This window comes from Sorghum bicolor, chromosome 5 (genome assembly GCF_000003195.3).
Source record: "Sorghum bicolor cultivar BTx623 chromosome 5, Sorghum_bicolor_NCBIv3, whole genome shotgun sequence".
In the NCBI taxonomy this organism is placed as follows: domain Eukaryota; kingdom Viridiplantae; phylum Streptophyta; class Magnoliopsida; order Poales; family Poaceae; genus Sorghum; species Sorghum bicolor.
Window position 1 is genome coordinate 15467713 of NC_012874.2, and position 11414 is coordinate 15479126.

The following is an 11414-nucleotide window of genomic DNA, read 5'->3' on the forward strand; positions in this document are numbered from 1 at the left end:
CGGTGCAGGCGGTGGAGGTGGTGGGGCCGATCTTTTCGGTGTTGGAGAACGCGGTGGAGGAGTTGGAGACCTCGGAGGAGGAGGTGGAGACCGTGGTGGAGGCGGTGGCGGGGATCGGTGTGGCCGCCGCAGGTGTTGGAGGAGATCCAGCATTGTCACCGCCCGCAGCACTATGATGCGCTGGGGAGAGAACTGGACTTAGGTTGGAGGAGTCCCTACAAAGAAAACAATTACAAGTTTTGTGAGCAGACTTTTTTTAAATTCAATACATAATAAATAATATAAGAAGTAAAATCACGCACAAACCTATGGTGAGGAATAATTATGAAGCGCTTGCGCCAATAAATAAATGTCTTCTCAGCTTCACCTAAGGTCTTCTCTCCGTCTCCCCCTTCTATTTCTAGAAGCACATTGCCACAACCTTTCTCAACCCTATCAACCGAGACGCTATCATATCCACCAGGTACTGGTCGATTATGGATTCTTGGAGTTCTCGTTCGGTCGATAGGGTTGACAACAGCGATAGCCACCTTTTTTGTTGCATTCTCATCTGGTACATGCAGCTCATAGGTAGTAAAAGCCTCTGTGACATCATCCACGGGGAAGTGTAGCTTCGTGTCATCCTAAATGGTTGGTACTTTCGTGGATGCACAACTGCTTTTCAACTGGCATGGGGGCCTAACGTTGACCTCAGGCTGTGATGTACCTTGCCCTTTCGTCATTTGACTAAGTGCTGCTTGCACTTGCCTTTGAATCTCCGCCTGCATCCATTCTTCATGAGCTTTCTCGCGATCTTCTGACTGCAGAACAAAAGCTTCCAGGCGGCGGATCCGCTCTGCCTCCTCATCCTTCTTTCTCTGGCGGCTTCTGTAGGTATCTTGATCAGCTTGGAATGATTGCAGCCACGAAACTGCCCCATAGCCTCTCGTACGCCCACCGTGCTCAGGATTTTCAAGCGCATAGGTGAGTTCATCCTTCTTCCTGTTAGGCCTGAACTCACCTGACTGAACCGCCTCTCGTGCACGGACTAGTCTCTCTGCTACTCTAGAGATTTCTTGGCCCCAAACTAGCACCCCGGTGTCTGGGTCCACGCTTCCTCCATGACCGTAAAACCAATGCTTGGAGCGCTCGCTCCAATTCTTTGCTATTGTCTCGGGTGTGACCCCCTAACAAGCATCTCCTGTTCCATTCGGTCCCACTTGGGAACTGCACTCTTATAACCACCTGATCCCATATGATGGTGGTATGTCTTTTTATTTGTATTCTCTTTGTTTCTAATGGCTCGTTCCTCGCCCACTTCTGATATTTTGTACTGCACGAAGTCATCCCAGAAGGCCCTCAGCTTTACATATTGCTTGAGGTTGAAATTTGGACTCTCGTTTTTCTTGACAAATTTATTGTACAAAGACTTCTTCTAGTTCTGGAACAGTACCGCCATCTTCTTCATAGTCCAGTCATAAATTCGCATCTTCAACTCTTCATCGTTGGTGCTGAAGGTGAAAACGTTTGTGACGGCTTTCCAAACTAACTCCTTGTCACAATCAGAGACAAAAACTGATTTCAAGAGCACCTCGCTTCTCTCTCCATTCACGAGCACTGATCGGTATTTGATCTCTCACAAGGTATCCACAGTGACTAATATATTTATTTGCATGTTCACCAAGTGGTCTGCCTGTAGCTATCTCAAACTCGGAGATTACATAGCGGTCCTCCAACGGCTTCTGCATGTTCACCAAGTGGTCTGCCCTTAGCTATCTCAAACTCGGAGATTATATAGCGGTCCTCCAACGACTTCTTTGGCCCTCGTGGAGGTACGTTTCTCCCTGTAGAGGTCGATCCAGAAGGCTACACGTAGATATAGAAATAAAAATACTAAATTAATAACCAAGTAAGTCTAAAACCTAATGTAAGAGATGCATTATATATGTTTACATTTACATACCTCGCCAATAATTTCTTCTTGTTGCACGACAAGTTGTTGCTCAGGCGCATTGCCCCGTTGCTCAGGGGCATTGCTCTCTTGTTGCTCAGTCGGATTGCCTTGCATGATCTCGTTGTAATCAATAAAGTACTAACTATCGTCGTCGATCATATTTTGAATGGCATCTTCCATATATTCAGGATCATCGTGAGGACGGTCGGCCATTTCTATGTCTGCAACCATATATATATATATTCTATATAAGATAAGAAATACACTAGAATAATATAAGTGCTAGAGTGCTCCAAACTAAAAAATAATACTAAAAAAATAATAACACTAGAATAATATAAGTGCTAGAGTGCTCCAAACTAAAAAATAATACTAAAAAAATACGAACAATAACACTAGAATAATATACTAGCACAATATATTTCATAACAATTCAAAACACTATAATTCATAATATAATAGAATAATATACTAAAAAGTCTTTTAAGCCAAGTAATATACTATAATAATATACTAAAAAATAATGCTAAAAAATAATACTAGAACTAGGTTAATGCTCGTACGTTGTTACGGGTTTTAAAATCCACATACTCTAAGTTTCTTTATTGTTATTTTATTTTTTCTGTCTATATTCTTCCTTTTTCATTTCTTTTCAGTTTTCATTTTTTGATTTTATTTTATTTTCTATCCTTTCCTTATTTTTTTCTTGTTTTAATTTTACCTTTTATTTTCTTTTTCTTTTGGTTTTATTTTTATTATTTTTCCTTGCTTCTATTTGTTTTTCTTTTTTCCTTTTCATGTTTTCTATGTCTCTTCATTCTTATTTTATATTTTATTCCCTTTTAATCTTCTTTTTATCCTTATTTAAATTATTCATTTATTTTATTTGCTCTATACACTTTTTATCATTTGTTAATCATGTTTGTTTTTAATTCTTCTTCTTAGTAATCTTATTTTTTATTTTTATTTTCTATATATATGTGATATTTATGTAGTATATATTTAGTGTTCTATGTTGTGTCATGTCATGTTTACATAGTATATATGTGATGTTCTATGATATTTTTATGGTATTCACTTAGTATACATGTAATCTATAATAGATGTGATGTTCTATAATATATTAAATGATGTTCTATGATGTATTTAGTGACGTTAATGTTCTATAAATATATTACGATATTTAAAAAGTAACCCTTTGACATTATATGAATTTTTTTCTCCATTTTGTGTTTTTATTCTTTTCTTATGCTTTTTACTCTAGATATTATTATTATTTTTATCTATGTCATGTATTTATATATTTTTATGTATATTGTAGTATCGGTTTCATAAACCTAAAACCAAAATACTATTCTTCTAAATCGATAACATTTTTTTACAAAGACAGAACATTGTGTGTTGAACCTAGAATATTGTCTCTACTCAATAAAAGAAAATATTTTATCTTTATAAGATAAAAATTCATTAATAAAATTTTATCTAAATATATCTATGTGTGATCTTGTTTTCAAGGATTTGTTATAAGAAATTTAGTGGAGCAATCGGAATTTAATTTATATCTCTCGTTTAGGAGTTATGGTTTTTTTAGTTTGCTAAAATAATTTTGCATACATAGGTGAGTGGGGCCTAGGTTGATGGGATAGCGTGTCATTGCGCAGTAAAAAAGACCACCAAAGGAATAAGAGTTGTGGACAGGTCATCTCCATAATTTTTAGTTGTAGAGATAAATATTCATTAATAAATTTTTATCTAAATATGTCTATGTGTGATCTTGTTTTGATGGATTTGTTATAAGAAATTTAATGGTGCAATTGAAATTTAATTTATATCTTCGGTTTAAGAGTTATGACTTTTTTAATTCGCTAAAATAATTTTACATGCATGGGTGAGTGGGGCCTGAGTTGATGGGATAGCCTATCATGACACAGTAAAAATGACGGAAGTTATAGCTTCACCATGGGTGTGGTAGACGGGTCCTTTCCATAATTTTTAGTTGTAGAGATAATAGTATAAACAATAATAGTATATGTTTTAAGCCAAGTAATACACTTTGCACCTAGAATAATGTACTAAAAAAATAATACTACAAAATAATACAAGAATAATAGTACAAACATTAATATATACAAAATAATAGAAAATAAAATATATATTAGAGACTTATACACTACTACTAGTACTACTACAAATAAAAGTGCTGGAGTGCTCTAAAAAATAATACTAGAATCTTTTAAGCCAAGTAATACACTAGAATAATATACTAAAAAACAATACTACAAAAATAATACAAGAACAATAGTACAAACATTAATATATATTAAAGACTTATATACTACTACTACAAACAAAAGTACTGTAGTGCTCCAAACAAGTAATACTATAATAATATACTAAAAATATATTAGCATAATATAATTCATAACAATTCAAAACACTACATGTATACTAGCAATATTTTTTAGTGTAATAATATACTAGCATGCATTATTTTTTAGTGTATATACTTAAATATATATACATTTAAAACAATTCAAAACATTTTATATAAGATATATATATACACTAGGTTAATGCCCGTACGTTGTTACGGGTTTTAAAATCCATATACTCTATGTTTCTTTATTGTTATTTCATTTGTTTTGTCTATATTCTTCCTTTTTCATTTCTTTTCAGTTTTTGTTTTTTGATTTTATTTTATTTTCTATCCTTTCCTTATTCTTTTCTTGTTTTAATTTTACCTTTTATTTTTTTTCTTTTGGTTTTATTTTTATTGTTCTTCCTTGCTTCTATTTGTTTTTCTTTTTTATTTTCAGGTTTTCTATGTTTCTTCATTCTTATTTTATATTTTATTTTCTTTTAATCTTCTTTTTATCCTTATTTAAATTATTCATTTATTTTATTTGCTCTATGCACTTTTTATCTTTTGTTAATCATGTTTGTTTTTATATTTTTCTTCTTAGTAATTTTATTTTTATTTTCTATATATATGTGATATTTATGTAGTATATATTTAGTGTTCTATGTTGTGTTATGTCATGTTTACGTAGTATACATGTGATGTTCTATGATGTTTTTTATGGTGTTCACTTAGTATACATATAATCTATAATAGATGTGATGTTCTATAATATATTTAATGATCTTCTATGATGTATTTAGTGATGTTAATGTTCTATAAATATATTTACAATATTTGAAAAGTAACTCTTTGACATTATTTGAATTTTTTCTCCATTTTGTGTTTTTTTCTTATGCTTTTTACTCTAGATTATATTATTATTTTTATCTATGTCATGTATTTATGTATTTTTATGTATATTGTAATGTAATATCAGTTTCATAAACCTAAAACCAAAATACTATTCTTCTAAATCAATAACATTTTTTTATAAAGACAAAACATTGTCTGTTGAACCTAGAATATTGTCTCTACTTAATAAAAGAAAATATTTTATCTTTATAAGATAAATATTCATTAATAAAATTTTATTTAAATATATCCATGTGTGATCTTGTTTTGAAGGATTTGTTATAAGAAATTTAATGTTGCAATCGAAATTTAATTTATATCTTTGATTTAGGAGTTATGACTTTTTTTAATTCGCTGAAACAATTTTACATGCATAGGTGAGTGGGGCCTAGGTTGATGGGATAGCGTGTCATCGCGGAGTAAAAAAGACCACCAAAGAGTTTGGAGTTGTGGACGGGTCCTCTCCATAATTTTTAGTTGTAGAGATAAATGTTCATTAATAAAATTCTATCTAAATATATCCATGTGTGATCTTGTTTTGAAGAATTTATTATAAGAAATTTAATGGTGCAATCGGAATTTAATTTATATCTTCAGTCTAAGAGTTATGACTTTTTTAATTCACTAAAACGATTTTGCATGCATGGGTGAGTGGGGCCTGGGTTGATGGGATGGCTTCACCATGGGTGTGGTAGACGGGTCCTCTCCATAATTTTTAGTTGTAGAGATATTTTTATAGAAAAAAATCACTATTAAAAAATCCATGGAAACAGAAAAAGTGGATTTTCATCATACCCAAGCTAATATAAAACTCTAATGTTAATAATTTAAATCTAGGATCTTGCCCGTATAAGATTAAGTGAACCTCAAATAAGAAAACTGATGACATTATTCTAAATTATCCTCAAATAAGACAATGCTTCTGCATTATGTGACTGTATATATAACTCTTTGAAAAATAACCATAGGCTGCTAGGCACCTATTAATAGTGAGATCGTTTTGACTCCTTGAAAAATCTCCTGTGTCTCCTAGGCACCTATTAATAGTGAGATCGTTCTGACTCCTTGAAAAATCTCCTGTGGCTGCTAGGCACCTATTGCCATATACTGTACAAGAAATGTGGCATGAGACAAAGAATAGAAAATAATATAGCATTAGTGCATTGTTTGTCAACTCTAAAGTATATATATGTAACTACAACAAAAATGCGGTAATACCTGAACTGTCCGTCAGTCATCACCCAAGAGCCAGCATAGATAACTGGAAGGTACAGAACATGCTATTCAGTGTTTGGACTTCAGAACCAATTATGTTTCAGTTGACTCAATCACAGAATATGGCAATGCATATGAACTAAAGAGATGGTGGCTTAATACACGTGCGTAGCTACAGGAATCTTAAAATTTTCAATATAATTCAACATATAAAAGTAAGAAAAAATAGCAGATTAGGAGCTCAAATTTTCAACACAGTAAGAGTATCAAAAAGTAATGGGTCGAAATAAAGACAAATAAATTTTAACCTGGCTTAGCAACATAATGTGTCGAGCCACATTCAAATAAATAAAACAGCGTCCCCAAATAAATGAAACAACACTAAGGGCCTGTTTGGTTCCCCTTGCTAAATTTTAGCTAGCTAAAATTATTTTAGCTACTCTTGGGCCTGTTTGGTTCCCTTTGCTAAATTTTTTCAACACAAGATTTTCCCAAAAGACCAAAGCAGTCTCATCAGCTCATCACAATGTACAAGTGGAAATGTGGGAATGGAAAAAGGAGGTTGCAGAGCAAACATTTCCATCTCCAAAGAAAAGTTATGAACATGTATTCATCTAATCATCTCCAAGAAGCAATTGGAAGAATGGTGACCTTAGCTAAAAAAACTCTGTTAGATCACTATAAAAACAGTAAGTTGCTACATGTGTGCAGCTGCTAGCTTTGGGTGCTCATCTCCTTCAACCGGTAAAATATTTTGTATAAGCATATTGGTGAGTGTCCGTGTAGTATATAATATACATTTTGGAAACAACCATAACAGCTCTATAAATTCTGAGTACTACCATTTGTCTGTACTCCTAGTTTGGACAAATGGATTGCACCAACAAAATCAAGGTACACATAAATTTACATGCTCTCTCTTAGTTCTGTTCCTATAATTTTTTTGTGACTTAGTTCTGTTCATATAGGTAATCTGCATATTTCATTTATAAATCTTTGTAATTGCACTCTAACTGAAGAAATGGCTGTAAACCATAATCAGGGAGTATGCAATGCTGTAAATCTTTGTAATATATGCTGACCGTCAATTCTTTACTACTGTGATTGGAACAGATTTTACTGTAAAACATAATCAGGGAGTATGCAATGCTAATCACTACACACGCTGTTAAGTAATAACATACAATTATAATTCAGTTTGGACAAATGAATAATATTGTAGGATCAGGATGGGAGATAACCTTGTTATGGCCCTGACGGTAGCGATCCTGAGAACACAAAAAAAAAACTTGCTTAAAAAGGACCAAATCAATAATTTACAAAGCACACTGGGGATTGTCATAACATGGTCTTTAACATGTGGGCAGATATTTTCATTATCAGAAGTTTTAGAAAATATAGCCATGGTCAAAGCTAATCATGTGGGAGCAAGGTAAGTAGATAACTACACCATAATTAAAATCTTTACTGCATTTCTAAAAAATTTCTCCAACCTTGATTGCAGCTACAAAAATATGAAACCGCGAATATCTTTAATCAAGTTTGCTACACATTCAAGTCTGCAGATATTTTTATTTGCAAGATACTGATGCAGTAAATAATGTCTGTGTTCTGGTAAAAGGAATGAACAATTTACTGATACAGTATATTATTTCCAGTGATGCTTTGCACTACTGGTCTACTTACCATATATTCAGATTCAGTAATCCCTTTGCAATATTTTTTTCATGAGATTCTAGCAACCAATCCATAATCTTCAGTTATTCTTTTAGGGGCATTCCAGCCAGCATCCACAAAAAACATTTTCAAATATATTCAGGTCTGTATGAAAATCTACTTACAGGATATTAGGCAAGGTTGCTACTGCACTACTACGTGGAGCCGCGTGCAGCAGATGCAGCAAAGCCCCTGCTGCCGCACTCGTCGTCGCAGCCGCCGTCGTTGGAGTGGAGGCGAGCGCGGGCGTGGGCGGGCGTGTGCGGCCACCTCAGCCAGCACCCGGCCCTCCGGCGGCTCCTGGAGCGGGAGGCGGCGGCGGCACACGCAGGGCCGCGGCGGCACAGGCGAGCGCTGAGGGATTGGAGTCGGTCTGCGTTGGGAGAGGAGGGGATGGGGGACCGTGTGCGTGGAGAGAGGAGTGGATGGCGTGGGTGCGTTGGGACTTGGAGAGGAGTGGATGGGGTCTGCATGCGAGTGGAGGACAGGAACGAGTGGAGGACAGTGGCTTTGATTGGTGAGGGGGCAAGGAGTGAGGCGTGGGCTGAGGGAGGCTTCACCACGGAGCCGGGTAGACGGGTCCAAGATTCGTGTTTTAAGTAGGAGAGATATATAAGATATATATATATAACATATTATTCATCGAAACTGTTGGTATATATATATATATATATATATATATATATATATATATATATATATATATATATATATATATATATATATATATATATATATATATATATATATATATATATATATATATATAATTCATATATACATCGAAACTGTGTGGTATTCATGCATAGATCAATGAATATACGTATAGGATCGTGGCGGCCGGAGTTCGTCGAAGGAGATGGCCGGTGGCGGCCGGCTCTGTGGAGATAGCCGCTGCGGCGGCGCTGGAGATGGCGGCGGCGGCGCTGGAGATCCAACGGCGGCGCTAGAGACGAACGGCGGCGCTGGGGAGACGAACGGGCGGCGCTAGACGGCGGCGACGAAGCTCTCTGCTCGACGAAGACGAAGACGAAGGCAACTGCTCAGATCCAGGGCGTCTGTGGCTTATATAGGGGCGGACCCTTTAGCACCGGTCCTTGGCTGGAACCGGTGCTAAAGGGTCTTTAACACCGGCTGGTAACACGAGCCGGTGTTAAAGGGTGACCCTTTAGCACCGGCTCGTGTTACCAGCCGGTGCTAAAGGGACCCTTTAGCACCGGTGCGAGCCACGGACCGGTGCTAAAGGGTCTTGCGCGGGCTAGGGCGGGGTCCTGAAATTTTCAGGACTCTTTAACACCGGTTCCCACTATGGGTCGGTGCTAAAGGCCCTGTTTTTTAGTTTAGGGTTTTTCAATTGTTTATATATACAGTTTATATTATAAATTGTATAGTAATTTAAATATTTTGCATAATATTTTTTAAACAATGACATATATTGTAATTTTTTAACGTACACATGAAAATTTTTAACCTTAAATGTCTTACTGTATTTTTATAATTTGCAATGATTTTGTAAGAAATGTTTAGTATTTTGTTAATGCAAAAATATATTATTCCAATAAATTTACAAAAACTATATCCAATCAACTGGAAATCTATTTTCACATCATATTGATGTTAAACTTTTTATTTTTGTTATTTATTACTCTGAATGCTAGTAGGCTATTGTTTCATCAAATAAAAAAACTATTTATCATATAAAAATATATATCTTGATGAACACACCCTTTGACCGAACCCTAGATTGTCCCAAATAGAAAAGTCATGAATACAAAGTTTGTTACACTCATCAAGTTCTACATTTTGTCTAATGGTCAACTTTTCTTTTGGAAAAGTTTAAACCACTGAATTTTGAATTTTCAGAGAATTCATAGCCACGCAGCGGTTTTAGAACCCTAGATGGTCTCGAATGGAAAAGTCATGAATACCAATATTGTTCCACTCATTAAAATCTACATTTAATATATAGACTATTTTTGCATTTGACAAAGTTTTGGAAAGGTGTAGTTGAAAATCCACAATTGACACATATAGTTTCATATAGTTTGTGTGAGATTCAAGAATTGGTGGGTATTGTTAACTTAAACTTTCTCAAATGTTTAGATCTTAATGATATCTAACAACTTGGTATTCAAATTTTTTTTCATTTTAAGTAATTTAGTTTGTCATTTGACCAAGTTTGATCAAAACCCGTCTTGGATTTTATAGAAATGTGATTAGGATTGGCAAAACATTATCCAAATGTAAAAATGGACAATATATAAAATGTAGATCTTGATGCTCTCTAACAACTTTGTATTCAAAATTTTTTCATTTGAAGTCATCAAATGGGCCATTTGATCAAGTTTGACCAAAGTCAAAGCATTGGTTTTTACAAAAACACCTTTTGACCGAACCCTAGATGGCCCCAAATAGAAAAGTCATGAATACAAAGTTTGTTACACTCATCAAGTTCTACATTTTATCTAATGGTCAACTTTTCTTTTGGAAAAGTTTGAACCATTGAATTTTGAATTTTCAGAGAATTCATAGCCACGCAGCAGTTTCGGAACCCTAGATGGTCTCGAATGGAAGAGTAATGAATACCAATATTGTTCGACTCATCAAAATCTACATTTAATATATAGACCATTTTTGCATTTGACAATGTTTTGGGAACGTGTAGTTGAAAATCCATAATTGACACATATAGTTTCATATAGTTTGTGTGAGATTCAAGATTTGGTGGGTATTGTTAACTTAAAATTTCTCAAATGGAAAAGTTGTGTATATAAAAAGTTTAGATGTTGATGATATCTAACAACTTGGTATTTAAAATTTTTCATTTTAAGTAATTTAGTTTGTCATTTGACCAAGTTTGACCAAAACCCGTCTTGGATTTATAGAAATGTGATTAGGATTGGCTACAAATTATCCAAATGGAAAAATGGACAATATATAAAATGTAGATCTTAATGATCTCTAACAACTTTGTATTCAAAAGTTTTTTATTTGAAATCATCAAATGGGCCATTTGATTAAGTTTGACCAAAGTCAAAGCATTGGTTTTTACAAAAAACACCCTTTGACCGAACCCTAGATGGTCCCAAATGGAAAAGTCATGAATACAAAGTTTGTTACACTCATCAAGTTCTACATTTTGTCTAATGGTCAACTTTTCTTTTGGAAAAGTTTGAACCACTAAATTTTGAATTTTTAGAGAATTCATAGCCACGCAGCGGTTTTGGAACCCTAGATGGTCTCGAATGGAAAAGTCATGAATACCAATATTGTTCCACTCATCAAAATCTACATTTA

At 34.4% G+C, this 11414-nt stretch overlaps 1 long non-coding RNA gene across 1 annotated transcript; it reads right to left on the reverse strand.

The window, feature by feature from the left end:
* On the reverse strand, positions 6038-6686 carry LOC110435734. Its single transcript, XR_002453588.1, has 2 exons — positions 6405-6686; positions 6038-6293 (listed from the first exon to the last, which is right to left on the reverse strand). It is a non-coding gene; the product is annotated as an uncharacterized LOC110435734 (long non-coding RNA).